The sequence below is a fragment of the Schistocerca cancellata genome, chromosome 7 (assembly GCF_023864275.1).
Source record: "Schistocerca cancellata isolate TAMUIC-IGC-003103 chromosome 7, iqSchCanc2.1, whole genome shotgun sequence".
In the NCBI taxonomy this organism is placed as follows: domain Eukaryota; kingdom Metazoa; phylum Arthropoda; class Insecta; order Orthoptera; family Acrididae; genus Schistocerca; species Schistocerca cancellata.
In genome coordinates this window covers 300,127,074-300,142,688 of record NC_064632.1, presented here as the reverse complement: position 1 = coordinate 300,142,688, position 15,615 = coordinate 300,127,074, and positions in this window count along the sequence as shown.

Genomic DNA, 15,615 nt, shown 5'->3' with positions numbered 1-15,615 from the left:
TCAACCTCCCCAACTCATACTCGGACCTGGCCCCAAGCAGCCAACCACTCTCAGCCAGACTCACTCTTGCCCAGCTCCATGTTTAACCTGGCTAACACGGACGTGAAATACTTTGCCAGACGACATCTCCGTAACCTCAAGATTAACCTGAATAATTATTCTAATAATCCTGCTAGGACCTCTATATGACGGTCTCATTTTCCCCTTAACATCTTGCCCAGTTCCAGCAGCACGATTTCTGATAAAAATGATATTGCCAATCTTACCCTTAAAGGGACGACATCCTTGATAATATCTAACAGCCTGGCGATGATGAGCCAAATTAATATTTCACCTGGTCCGCACCCAATTTTCTCTTAGGGCCACCAGAGTTATAGTCACAAGCAAAATGTCACTAATACTCCAGAGATAAGATAATGGAGAACAGAGAGTGTACACAAACATAAGTGACACAGGCATTGCCCCGGTAGCCTTATGGTGGGCCAAATTAAAAGCCTGGTTAAGCATTGGTAAAGTCGCGTCCCAGTGGGTTGGAGTCTTGGCATGGTAAATACTAAGAGCAGCCTTAAGGTTCCTATTAACCCATTCTGCAAAACAGAGGTTGGAATAATATGTTGTGGTGGTGAAGTGTTTAATTCCATGGTTAAAGCAAAAGTTCTTAAAGAGCCTTGAGCCAACAGCAGGGGCTTTATTACTCACAAGAGATTTCAGTGGACCAAACCAAGGGAAGACAAATGGTTGACGGTGATCTTGGCCATAACACCACGAGTAGGAAGCAACCACATGAAATGTGAAAATGCATCAACAACTACTAAGACATAATTGTTACCTCTCCTTGTATGAGGCAAAGGACCTATATAATCCAGGAAGATTCTATCTAGTGGATAGATTTCCCTCTGAGACTGAAGAAGACCTTAACAGGCACCCGAATCGGGCTTGGTACATTTGTAGTGATCCCAGCTCGCCACAATTCGATGAGTATCGTGATACATATGTGGCCACACAAATCCCTTGCAGACTCGGTTCAGAGTTTTATAAAGGCCGAGATGGCTGCCGACAGCAGAATCATGAAAATAGTGCAGCACCGTGGGTACCAAACCACTGGGTAGGCAGACCCTCAACTCCTGGCTGGCTCCCACCCATTTACATAAAACACCCTTACTCAGGCAGTACTCTGCACTCTGCTCTCCCACCTCAAGGTGCTGGCGAATGGGTCCCCTTATGGGATCTTCCCCCTGCTTAGACATCAGATCACAAAAGAGCCCAGGTGTTTCAGTTAATATGTTATTCGTATTGAGAACAGGCTGAGAATTCTCCTTGCCTTCCCCTGACTCTTCCATGAACATCCAACTAAGAGCATTGGTAATGACGTTCTCAGATCCCCATACAGGCTTAACGGTAAAGCAGAAGGCAGATATCCGGACCGTCCAACGAGCTATTCAACTGGTCTTGCGAGGCCTGGCTAACACCCAACTCAGGGCTTGATTGTCCGTCTCAAGAATAAACTCTCGGCATTCCAAGTAAAAATTAAACTTTTCAAGAGTGAACAACACCACCAAGCCTCACATTCATAGATGGAATAATTAGCTTCAGCTGAAGTAAGCTGACGTGAGGCATAAGCTACAGGATGCCTTTCACCCTGTTGTTCTTGAAGAAGAACAGCAGCAATTCCAGCATGAGAGGCATCAGTCTGCACTATAAAAGTCTCATTAAAATTAGGTACTGCAAAAACCAGAGGATTGGTGATAATGGTTTTAATTGCTTCAAAGGCATGCTGCTCCTCTTCCCCCCAAACAAATGGGTGATGCTTCTTATGCAGAGCATTAAGTGGTGTGGCTGGTTGCACAAAATTAGCAATAAATTTACAAAAGAAATTTGTCATGCCAATAAGCCTTGGCTTGACCATAAGCTCCACACTTCGAGTCTAGAAAAACCCGATCAAGATGCTAAAGATGGTCAGAGAAAGATTTGCTAAAAATAACCAATCATCCAGATAGTTATATACACACAGCTGTACTTAAGACATCCTAGAACATTATCCAAGAGATGGGAAAGAACAGATGCGCCAGTGGCAACCCCGAAAGGAACGCAATTGAACTCAAATAAATTTCAAATGCAATTGAACTCAAATAAATTTCAAACAGTACAGAATGCCGTAGCCACCTTCGAGTCTTCAGCCAGCGTAATTTGGTAGTATGCCTGATTTAAGTCCACAATGGTAAAGAAGCACTCTCCCGAAAACCAAGAGAAGCAAGGTAACTGATTCCAGGACAACTTTCTTGTTCAGGGACCTTTAATAAATGACAGCTCGAAAATCACCTTCCTGCCCTTTAGGCATAAGGAAGCATAAGGGGAGGCAGGATAACGGATAACATCATCCTCCAACATACGGTCAATTTTAGCCTGCAGGATTTTCATCTAAGGAGGAGAAAGACTGTGAGGCATCCGACGCACAGGAATTCTATCCAGAGCTGGATATTATACTGTATAAGGGTTGCGATGCCCAGCCTGTCCGACACATCAGGCTAACGATTCAACCATTCCTTCACAGACTTATGGTGCATATCATCTAAGTGACTGAGATCAATGTTGCCCTCACAGTTGTGTACAGTATGCACCCCACCGCCATTATGGCATACACAGAATCCAAAACAATCTCCAGGCAAGAACTGAAAGTGTAAGGTAGCACCAGCATAATCAAGTACTAACTGAGTACAATGCATAAAATCGCAGCCCAGGATGATCGGTATGCTCAAGTTTTTTGCAACAATAAATTCCATGGGCCACGAAAGGCCCTGCACCTCTAAACTGGCTTGGACGTTGCCTAACAAATGCAACTCTTGGCCATCCACAAATCTACATTTTTGTGCGACCGGCCTAGGAACCGAAAACCGACACAAATGTTAATACTCCAGGTGCCAATTCGGATCAATGAGAGAAACTGAACTGCCTGAATCAAGCAGTGCAAATATGGCTTTGTTGTCAGTGCACGTACAAATTCAAGGGAGAGAGTGGGTGGCCAATGAGCCAATCACCCTACAATTAACTGGACATTTCCTGTGACAAACTGATCCCCTTTTCTTTAAACATCAACTATTAGGACGGGAAGCTCATTGCTTCGAATGCTAGTGAACAAAATGGTCATCAGCACCACAGCGAAAACAACTTCGGATCTCAGGTGATTGCTTCTGTTTAAACCTGAAATCACTAACACTGTCCTGACCATCCCTCAAAGCAATGCGCCATTTGTCAGCAAATGCGAGACCTTCCGCCATATCTACAAGATCTTGCAACTGACTCAGCTAAACTATCTGGTGCCGACTGTTCAGTCAATAAAGTTTGTATCTGCCTCAGATTTAGACCTAAAACCTCCCCCCTCTAAACCAATAACCAGCAGGTGAATCTGCAATGAGCACACTTTATCACATAATTTCTGATGAAGATGGATATCCAACCCACAGGATTAACGATTGTTATATCAGATGAATAGTTACTGTAATGCGCCAAATGTGTCTGAACTCAATACAACTGACACTCGGTAGGTTGAGATGATTCTAAAAATTCTACAGTTTGTGTTAGTTCCTGAACTGCTGCTCAGGCATGGAAAAGACACTCACCAAGAGCAGCAAAAAGTTGTGGAGGGAAGGTAATTGGTGTTTGCGCTGCGGCGCGAAGACGGGTGGCGAAATCAGATACTACTCCTTCGGCAGATAATCCTCAGATTTGGAGTTCATGTATCAGATGTTCCTTGCATAAATGAGCAATGCTGGGAACAGCGTGTGCGTTAACAATGGCCATGGTAACTGCAAAACACAACAGAAAAAGTATAGATGAAGATATACAAAGTTACTACAATCGATAGCACAAAAAAAAAGGAAAGAAAACATCTTGTATTAAACAATGTTTATTACCTTGCAAAGAGCCCTGTTAAAATGTGCATAACAAACGCATAAAATATTGGCATAATTTCTGTTAGTGTACCTACTTAATACAATCAAATCAAAACATGCCAAACTCTGAACCCACAAGACTATTCTGTACAATGACTTCCCTTTTGGAATGTAAATTAATACCAATGTATAACATTAAAGCATAACATAAGGCACACAAGTAATAACAAAAGCAACTTCTAAAACTTCAACGCTCAGCAATGAAGACACCGGGCACCTGAACTTCTTACTAAGGAATAATCCAGTTAATGCCAGTACAGGGAGGCACTAATTAAATAACAAACAATTAATAAAAAAAAACAGTGCCTCAGCATTTAAACATTCCCTGAGAACATACACACACACATGAAACTCTCCTTCATAAAAATGAAAGTTCACAACCTGCATACAAAGTACAAATATCATAAACAAATGGCTGATAAAGGAACACAGAATTATTAAGGTTGAGCTTCCAGCAATTTGATCGGGTACTAATTACAGAGTGAAATCCAGTATTACAAGTTTAAATCCACATTTCGAATGAAAAGTGTATTTGCCAAAGTGGCAGAGGAACAAGCTATGAACCTTAACAACCTGACAGAACCAGGAACAAAGAGAACAGCAATACTCAGCTTAAAGATGAGATCAAGACAGAAGACCAGCAACAAGGAGCTCAATCAAATGAATCACAGTTCCACTGGCAACAGCCGAGTCGTCAAGCCCTGGTGCCACATCCCATTACACTGGACAAAATACACTGTGCTCTGCACAATTGAAACATCAGTCAACTACAACACACTTGCAATTGCACATTCATATTACATAAAAGAATAAAACATAACATTATAACAGGAAAACTCACCAATTTTTTTTAACTCAACACATAAGAATTTATGTAATCACTACAATACACATGTAAATAAGATTGTTCCTTGAAACATGATAACAACAGCTGAGTATTATTTTAAATGGGCAAGAGCCCACCAGAACTACACTTTCATGGAATCTGATGTAGTTTTATGAGACAGCATAGTATTTTGTTACTCGTAAACTAAGGTAAAAATTTTGGTACTTAATCACCAAGGTTACAATAATTTTAAATATACCATCACTCAATAATGAGGAGCTCACCAAGCTTCCTTACATATAGCTGCAGATCCTTCATCAAGAGATAGGAAACTAACAAAGACAGAAAGCTCAAGCCCTGTTATCATGCCGTGTGTGACATAACTATGACATACCAGACTCATCACCAAATTCAAACTAAAGACAACATTAGTTAATCATTAAAAAATATAGATAAGCACACAATTGCACCTGCTTAAATCAAACACACACCATATGCCCAGGCAAACGGTTAATGCCAGGTGATGCTCCGGCAAGCTCTTCTTCTCAACATGCACTGTGGCGAGAAAAGCCAAACACCACACCTTGTGCCAGAACCCGAAACCTGTACACTATCCCTGGCCACAGCAGTCCAGTAATACCACGCGCAATGAGCATGAGCACCAAGTAAGGGACAGCCTCCCGACTGTGTTGTAACCGCAACTGACACACCACACAGTGAGACCTGCTACCTCCATGCTGCAGACTTAAACAGCTGAACCTGCTATGAACAACTGACTCATGACCAGCCAAAGCGAAATCGATGGCAAAAATGACACTACAAGAAAGAGGTACTGGCACCAGCTGCACAACATATCAGTAGACACTCCTTTGCACAGGCAAATGCAGTTTTCATTTACAGTGTGCATAACAGTTGATGCTTGCTTTGCATATTAGGGTCTGCAAGAGTGTTTCTGAATGGTGTTTGGGCCTGTGCAGCATGTGGGAGATATCATCTACAAAAATTAAGGAGTCCCGGGAATCATCAAAGGTCATGTATGAGCGAGGAGGTGACAGCTGCTGAATTGGCTGCGTGCATACTGGTGTGGGCTTAGTTCCCTCTACGTTGAATGTGTGTCCTCGAAAAATGACATTGCTTTCTATGTAACTGTCACTTGTCTTCATGTAACATTGCTTCTGCATCACATAAGTCCATGATAATACGTTTGAGGTGAACTTTATGTCTCTGATTGTCATTAGAATAAGTTAGTATGTCATCTAAATAAACATAGCAAAAGTCCACTTTAAACAGTACCCCACTGATGAACCATTGTAAGGTCTGCATAGCGTTTTTTGGGCTGTACAACAGCACCAGAAACTCAAATAAGCTGAATGGCCTGATGATGGCCATTTTAGTAACATTGGCTGGATGCATATGGATGTGGTAGTGTGCTATTTACGATCAGTAACAGAAAAGAACAGTTGCCCCATGAATGCATGTGTACAGGGTAACTACCATAAATCATGCATGAGTTAAGTGTGCTGTAGTTTCCACACTGTCATACAGAACTGTCTTTCTGAGCTACTAATTTAATGCGAGACATCCATGCACTGTCTGATGGGCATACAATGCTTGTGGTCAACATGTCATTCATTACCATCTTAGCTGCCTGTAGGAGGGCCAGAGCAACTTGCTCTGTGCCAAACAGGGGGTCCTCTGATTGGGTTTCTGTTGTGCATCATGCCATTTTTAATGATGCACTGATATCATAGAACACGCTGTGCATCACTGGTCACTGTGTTCTTTGCGGCCACTGTGACCTGTGTTTGTTGTCACTGTAGCAAGTCAGGCTGCATCACTTCCTCAACATGTCGCAGAGGGGTATGGCTGACCATCAGAAGTGGGGCCTTATCATTCGTGGCCACAATTGCATGTGTTTATTGTCGTATTAGGTGAGGCTGTGTGGCTACATTGGCACGATGCAGTAGGGGATGGCTGGTGGTCGGAGGTGTGGTTGCATCATTCACAGCCACCAGGCATGTGTTTGTTGTCACTGGAGAAGGCTGGGCTGCACAGCATCCTTGGCATGTTTCAGAAGGGCAAGCAGCCATCCAAACATGAATTCTAAACTGTACAGCAAAGTTTGGAGATGCATCACACCTGAATTTTGATAGGAAGGCTACTCTTCATTTCACAACTTACCACAACTCAAAGCCACAGCCACCACACAGTTGGCAAAGAAAGCATTTGTTTGGCCTGGTACAGAGGAAGACTGCAAAGAGGCATCTTACAATTTAAATCTTGTCAATAACACAAGATTAGCCAATTTTTTCAGCTATATTTGGCATGTTTGTTTTACCGGACCAGTGTTTTGAACATATACAGACTGACATTGTTCAACCACGTCCACTGTGTGAAAGATGTATACTGGTTTTCAGCAGTAAAAAATTGTTCATATTGGCCTGGAGCCCTTCTAAAGGAAGAAGCCAAAGCTGAAACTGTAGCCAAAGCTTTCCTTCTGCTCACTAAGGTAGAAAATCACACACCTTGCAGAAGCCTCTTCAAAGCTCTTGGAACATCTCACTTTCAGAACACTTACTCCTTAACGGTATTTGCTCCCAACAATAAAAATTAGCTTCACATCAATTGTGATTTTAAAAACTGCAATACAAGATAGAAAAATACTCTACATGCCAACTTGGCCTTCTTGTCTGTGGTTCAGAGGGGCAGTCTGTATTCTATTAGGAAGATATTCAACTACCTCCAATCTACAAAGTAACAAACTGAAAAGCCAATGGCCATTCTAAAATAATATTGATTGTCCAGATTTGAGGGGAAACAATCCATGTTAGTTGTACATAAAGTAACTAAGCTCAATCAACAAAATTAATCAATTTTTGAAAATATAATCTAACTGCATGGATAAAACATCTACTCACCAAGCACCAGCAGAAGAAAACACATGCCATATAAAGGTACTAAAATTTGCAAGCTTTTGGAGCTAGTAGTTCCTTCTTCTGGCAGAAGGGCTGGGAAAAGGGGTGAAGGAGAAGGACTGGTGAAATTTAGAAAATGGGGAGAGTTTACAAAAGTCGTGCAGAACCCCAGGTCAGGGGAGACTTGCGTGATGTGATGAAAAGGAAAGACAGAATGTTGGGGACTGCACCAGAGCAGATTTGAAAACCTGAGAGCTTAAACACGGGATATTGGGTAATGTGCAAGACAGAGATCACTGACAAAATATCATGTATAAGTTAATAAGAGTGGAAAATTAAGTGCATTGTATGTAGTAGAAGTGAGGGGCAGGGAAAAATAAACACACCAGAAGATAGAAAGATGTAGAAAACTAAAAGGGAGTGAAGAAAGGAATAGTTACTGAAGATAAATGCTGCGATCGAGAAATGAACATAAAGTGAGGCCATGTGGGTGACAAGAATGAAGGACTTATTGTAATGTCAGTTCCCACTTGCAGAGTACTGAGAAATTTGTATCCAGGGGAAGACTGCAAATGGCACATGTGATGAAACAGACACCACGGTTACGACTGTCGTGTTGTGCAACATGCTCTGCAACAGATATTCTATGTTGACAGTATATGTCTTATACCCTTTCATCCTAGCTGATAAACTGGTGATTGTTATGCCCCTGTGAAAGGCTGAACAGTGTTTACATAACAGCTGGTACACAATGTGTCATTCCACAGGTGGCTCTCCCTTTGATAGCACGTTTTCCCACTTACAGGACTAGTATAGGTGGTGGTAGAAGGGAGGGCCACTGGGGCAGGTACCAAAGGGTAGAGAATGGGTACAGAAAGAGCATACAGTCTGAAAAAGATTCCGTGTTGATTGGAGGGTGACAAAAAACCATTCTAGGTTTGGTGGGCAAAATGTCGGACAGAATGGATCTCGTTTCATGATATGATTTTAGGAAGTCATTGCCTTGTCAAAGTTGCAAAGCTTGCAAATTTCAATACCTTTATATGGTATGTGTTTTCTCCTGCTGCCACTTTGTGTCTCTTCTAATGGCACATACTGGGTGTGCGTGAATGCCTCTACTATTCAGTAAGTAGTAGCAGCAGCAGCAGCACTAGCAATTGTAGATAAATAAGAACTACTTAACACAACTCAGAAACCAGTAGCTTTTCTGATAATATTACTATGTTAAACACAGTTATGATGAGCTCAAATAGCTTATAGTTGTTTAACAGCAGTTAATTATTAATGTGGTTTCTATAAATTGATTCACACTATTAATGTGTATGTTGAGTTATCCTTCATCCCTAAAGGTTTTTCTTTATAATGTGAGCCACATAACAATGAATAAATGGGTGATTGCAGGTTTCTTAGTCTTCTTATTTAGGATTTTGTGTAAAGAATTCATTCATGTTGTTCCACGCATCTTCTTGTTTAGGACTGAATGGTTACCAGTTTCATATTGTTTTGTTAGGATGTGGTGGTAGCAAAAAACATTTAACTAAGCAAGGACATAATTTAAATTGTTATTTTCAGTATTACATTTTATTGTTTATGCATTGTAAAGTGTATTTACACATTGAACTTTCAGCAGTGAGTTAAGGAACTACATATCATCAAATACATTCTACATAATGAGTTTCTTAGTTCAAAACATTTGTTAAAGTTGGTGATTTCAGACTCTGCATTGTTTAGGGAAATGTTAAGTTAGTATTAAATTGCACTTTATAGCATTACAATTATAATCACCTTGCTCCTGAAATTAACTCATAGCTGTTAATGGTGTTGCCTCCACATAAAATGTTAAAATCATTTCTGTCAATCTGGTTCGTTCGTGAGCTTTGTGTGTGATGGAACAGTTCACTACATAACTGAAGATATGTGTCATGATCACAACAAAGGCTGAAATAAATAATTTAACTCTGGCTCAAAAATTTGTATGATACATTTGTATGATGTGCATCAGATGCCAACTCACAGCCAAACAATATTAAATGTTTACATCTGACAAGATGTTTTTAAAAATAAATAGAGGTGTATTTATTTGATAAGATTATATATATATATATATATATATACCTAAAAACAAAGATGATGTGACTTACCAAATGAAAGTGCTGGCAGGTCGACAGACACACAAACGAACACAAACATACACACAAAATTCAAGCTTTCGCAACAAACTGTTGCCTCATCAGGAAAGAGGGAAGGAGAGGGAAAGACGAAAGGATGTGGGTTTTAAGGGAGAGGGTAAGGAGTCATTCCAGTCCCGGGAGCGGAAAGACTTACCTTAGGGGGAAAAAAAGGACGGGTATACACTCGCACACACACACATATCCATTCACTTTATAGCATTACAATTATAATCACCTTGCTCCTGAAATTAACTCATAGCTGTTAATGGTGTTGCCTCCACATAAAATGTTAAAATCATTTCTGTCAATCTGGTTCGTTCGTGAGCTTTGTGTGTGATGGAACAGTTCACTACATAACTGAAGATATGTGCTGGCAGGTGGCAGGTATGTGCTGGTTGGATGGATATGTGTGTGTGTGCGAGTGTATACCCGCCCTTTTTTCCCCCTAAGGTAAGTCTTTCCGCTCCCGGGACTGGAATGACTCCTTACCCTCTCCCTTAAAACCCACATCCTTTCGTCTTTCCCTCTCCTTCCCTCTTTCCTGATGAGGCAACAGTTTGTTGCGAAAGCTTGAATTTTGTGTGTATGTTTGTGTTCGTTTGTGTGTCTGTCGACCTGCCAGCACTTTCATTTGGTAAGTCACATCATCTTTGTTTTTAGGTATATTTTTCCTTCATGGAATGTTTCCTTCTATTACAACCATATATATATATATAAAAGATGATGTGACTTACCAAACAAAAGCGCAAGCAGGTCAATAGACACACAAACAAACACAAACATACACACAAAATTCAAGCTTTCGCAACCAACGGTTGCTTCATCAGGAAAGACGGAAGGAGAGGGAAAGACGAAAGGATGTGGGTTTTAAGGGAGAGGGTAAGGAGTCATTCCAATCCTGGGAGCGGAAAGACTTACCTTAGGGGAAAAAAAGGACAGGTATACACTTGCACACACACCCATATCCAACTGTACATACACAGACACAAGCAGACATTTGTAAACGCAAAGAGCTTCGGCAGAGATGTCAGATGTACAGAGGCAAAGATGTTGTTGAAAGACAGGTGAGGTATGAGCGGCGGCAACTTGAAATTAGTGGAGGTTGAGGCCTGGCAGATAACGAGAAGAGAGGATATACTCAAGGGCAAGTTCCCATCTCCGAAGTTCTGACAGGTTGGTGTTAGTGGGAAGTATCCATATAACCCGGATGCTGTAACACTGTGCCAAGATGTGCAGGCCGTGCACCAAGGCATGTTTAGGCACAGGGTGATCCTCATTACCAACAAACACTGTCCGCTTGTGTCCATTCATGCGAATGGACAGTTTGTTGCTGGTCATTCCGACATAGAAAGCTTCACAGTGTAGGCAGGTCAGTTGGTAAATCACGTGGGTGCTCTCACACGTGGCTCTGCCTTTGATCGTGTACACCTTCCGGGTTACAGAACTGGAGTAGGTGGTGGTGGGACAGGTTTTACACCGGGGACGGTTACAAGGGTAGGAGCCAGAGGGTAGGGAAGGTGGTTTGGGGATTTCATAGAGATGAACTAAGAGGTTACGAAGGTTAGGTGGACGGCGGAAAGACACTCTTGGTGGAGTGGGGAGGATTTCATGAAGGATGGATCTCATTTCAGGGCAGGATTTGAGGAAGTCGTATCCCTGCTGGAGAGCCACATTCAGAGTCTGATCCAGTCCCGGAAAGTATCCTGTCACCAGTGGGGCACTTTTGTGGTTCTTCTGTGGGAGGTTCTGGGTTTGAGAGGATGAGGAAGTGGCTCTGGTTATTTGCTTCTGTACCAGGTCGGGAGGGTAGTTGCGGGATGCGAAAGCTGTTGTCAGGTTGTTGGTGTAATGGTTCAGGGATTCCGGACTGGAGCAGATTCGTTTGCCATGAAGACCTAGGCTGTAGGGAAGGGACCGTTTGATGTGGAATGGGTGGCAGCTGTCATAATGGAGGTACTGTTGCTTGTTGGTGGGTTTGATGTGGACGGACGTGTGAAGCTGGCCATTGGACAGGTGGAAGTCAACATCAAGGAAAGTGGCATGGGATTTGGAGTAGGACCAGGTGAATCTGATGGAACCAAAGGAGTTGAGGTTGGAGAGGAAATTCTGGAGTTCTTCTTCACTGTGAGTCCAGATCATTAAGATGTCATCAATAAATCTGTACCAAACTTTGGGTTTGCAGGCCTGGGTAACCAAGAAGGCTTCCTCTAAGCGACCCATGAATAGGTTGGCATACGAAGGGGCCATTCTGGTACCCATGGCTGTTCCCTTTAATTGTTGGTATGTCTGGTATTCAAAAGTGAAGAAGTTGTGGGTCAGGATGAAGCTGGCTAAGGTAATGAGGAAAGAGGTTTTAGGTAGGGCGGCAGGTGATTGGCGTGAAAGGAAGTGCTCCATCGCAGTGAGGCCCTGGACGTGAGGGATATTTGTGTATAAGGAAGTGCCATCAATGGTTACAAGGATGGTTTCCGGGGGTAACGGATTGGGTAAGGATTCCAGGCGTTCGAGAAAGTGGTTGGTGTCTTTGATGAAGGATGGGAGACTGCATGTAATGGGTTGAAGGTGTTGATCTACGTAGGCAGAGATACGTTCTGTGGGGGCTTGGTAACCAGCTACAATGGGTCGGCCGGGATGATTGGGTTTGTGAATTTTAGGAAGAAGGTAGAAGGTAGGGGTGCGGGGTGTCGGTGGGGTCAGGTGGTTGATGGAGTCAGGTGAAAGGTTTTGTAGGGGGCCTAAGGTTCTGAGGATTCCTTGAAGCTCCGCCTGGACATCAGGAATGGGATTACCTTGGCAAACTTTGTATGTGGTGTTGTCTGAAAGCTGACGCAGTCCTTCAGCCACATACTCCCGACGATCAAGTACCACGGTCGTGGAACCCTTGTCCGCCGGAAGAATGACGATGGACCGGTCAGCCTTCAGATCACGGATAGCTTGGGCTTCAGCAGTGGTGATGTTGGGAGTAGGATTAAGGTTTTTTAAGAAGGATTGAGAGGCGAGGCTGGAAGTCAGAAATTCCTGGAAGGTTTGGAGAAGGTGATTTTGAGGAAGAGGAGGTGGGTCCCGCTGTGATGGAGGACGGAACTGTTCCAGGCAGGGTTCAATTTGGATAGTGTCTTGGGGAGTTGGATCATTAGGGGCAGTATTAGGATCATTTTTCTTCGTGGCAAAGTGATACTTCCAGCAGAGAGTACGAGTGTAGGACAGTAAATGTTTGACGAGGGCTGTTTGGTTGAATTTGGGAGTGGGGCTGAAGGTGAGGCCTTTGGATAGGACAGAGGTTTCGGATTGGGAGAGAGGTTTGGAGGAAAGGTTAACTACTGAATTAGGGTGTTGTGGTACCAGATTGTGTTGATTGGAATTTTGAGGTTTTGGAGGGAGTGGGAGATTGAGTAGATGGGAGAGACTGGGTTTGTGCACAATGAGAGGAGGTTGAGGTTTGCTGGAAAGGTTGTGAAGGTTGAGTGAGTTGCCTTTCCGGAGGTGGGAAACCAGGAGATTGGATAGTTTTTTGAGGTGAAGGGTGGCATGCTGTTCTAATTTGCGGTTGGCCTGTAGGAGGATGCTCTGAATAGCCGGTGTGGATGTGGGAGAGGAAAGATTGAGTACTTTTATTAAGGATAGGAGTTAACGGGTGTGTTCATTGGCGGAGTTGATGTGTAGGTGAAGGATTAGGTGGGTGAGGGCAATGGATTGTTCAGTTTGGAACTGGTATAGGGACTGATGGAAAGAAGGGTTGCAGCCAGAGATGGGAACTTTAAGTGTGAGGCCTTTGGGGGTAATGCCAAATGTCAGACAAGCTTGAGAAAATAAAATATGCGAGTGTAATCTGGCTAGGGTGAAGGCATGTTTGCGGAGGGAATGTAAATAAAACTTGATGGGGTCATTGTGGGGGTGTTGTGAGGGTGACATGGTACTAGAAGGTGGAAAGTGTAACATGAGATTGAAATGAAAATGAAAATAACTGGAGAAAGTAACTGGAGATCTGTCGTGAAAAAAGGCGAAAAAGTGTTGGTTAAAGGTGGGCTATGTTGATCCTGTGGTAACTTGGGTTGGTAGACAACGATGTGCACAAAGGTTAGGTGGTTGTGTTGCTGCCAAAACACGTTAAAGGATGGAGAAATTCGGGAAAATCTGCGTGTAAATGTATTAAAAGGAGTGGTTTTGTGGTGGCAGATTATGAAAATGAGGCTAACAATTGTCTGGCGAAGAAATAATGACGTTAAAACCCGTGGGAAGCGGCTAAAAATTATCAGTGATGTGTGAAAAACGGAAATGGAATTAAAGCAAAAGTTATCAGAACTAGACGAAATGGTTGTTTAATAGGTGAAAGGGACTAGAAATGGTGGATTTTATAGCAGCGGTAGTGTTGAAAGCGGAAAAAAATTTTTTTGGTTATGGTTTGGAAGTGGGTGACATATTGTTGACTTGTAGATTTCATTCAACGACACCACCCTATACTACACTCAGTAATCATTATTTCATTTATCCATTACTGTCATGTTCCTTGAATGTGAAAGCCGAGCATATCACCTTCATTTAGTGAGGGATTAAGCAGACAGTTACAGTCAACTTATGTATGGAAGAAGCTAAGATAACCAAGATTAATGTTCAATGTTTTTCCTTCAGTTAGTCTTCACTAATTCCTTAAACAAAAAGATCGACATTACAGAAATTTTTCTATTGTGAGAATGCATAGTGTTTTTGGTCCCAGAAATGACTTGCTATATGTGCAGATCAGTTTAGTGACTGAAGAGCTGTGTCCAAATAAAACTTTATTGTCTTCATTCAAGGCATTCCCCATTCGATTCTTTGGTAGTCAGAATAGTTCAATCCTCAAAATGTTTGCCGATTTTAGAACTACTACAAATTGTGTAGCTTTTCTGTTCCCTTGCTGAATGGATGAGTGTAGGACAAGCAATGAGATAGCTCTACACTGAAACCCGAGTGCCCAAACAATACAAAGAATCCAGACATTGCATTTTTTTATTCTGACAATGTATGAGCAAAATGTGTTGCAGCCAAATAGTGTAATACTAGCATATTGACTACAGGAAGCAACAAATCAAAGTGAGGAAAGGAAACTGCTTACTTATAATGACATACAGTCACACACAGCAGCAAAGAGACTAAACTAACTTTTGAGCTACAATTGGTAATGATAAATCCTTGTGGAAAGCAAACAATTTTAGCAGCAAAGGTAACAAAGTCCTCAAGGACTACCACCTTAATATTGGTGGGGAGGTTTGTGTGTATCAGTGACCCACTGAGCTATGCTGGCGGGAGCTGTGCTCCCGGTAGGATCACCCATGCCAGACAGGTTCTAACATTTCTTGGACGACAAGACAGTGTGGTATTGGGTTCCAAGGCACACACATCTCTCACTTCAGTTAACTTGGACATTGTGTGTAGCTGATCCTCCTCTCTGGGTAATCAGCTACGTCGATCTCCCACAAGCTTCTTCCCCGAAGACTATAGGTGGTTAAGGGAATTTATTAAAATACTTCTCTATCCTTGAAATAATTTTGGTACTCATATAATACTCTTCAGTTCCATCACTTTATATTTTCAACTTTCACAGACAATAACTTCCGCAAGCTAACTTATTCCTTACACATTAGACTCATTTACACGTATTCAAATAGCATATCTGTTTCATTCATAGCCAAGACATGAAATAATTTAAAAGTGTCTAGTCTCAAGCGAGTCCAATACATAAATGTGCATAGCAATCCATATTCAAATGTTCATTG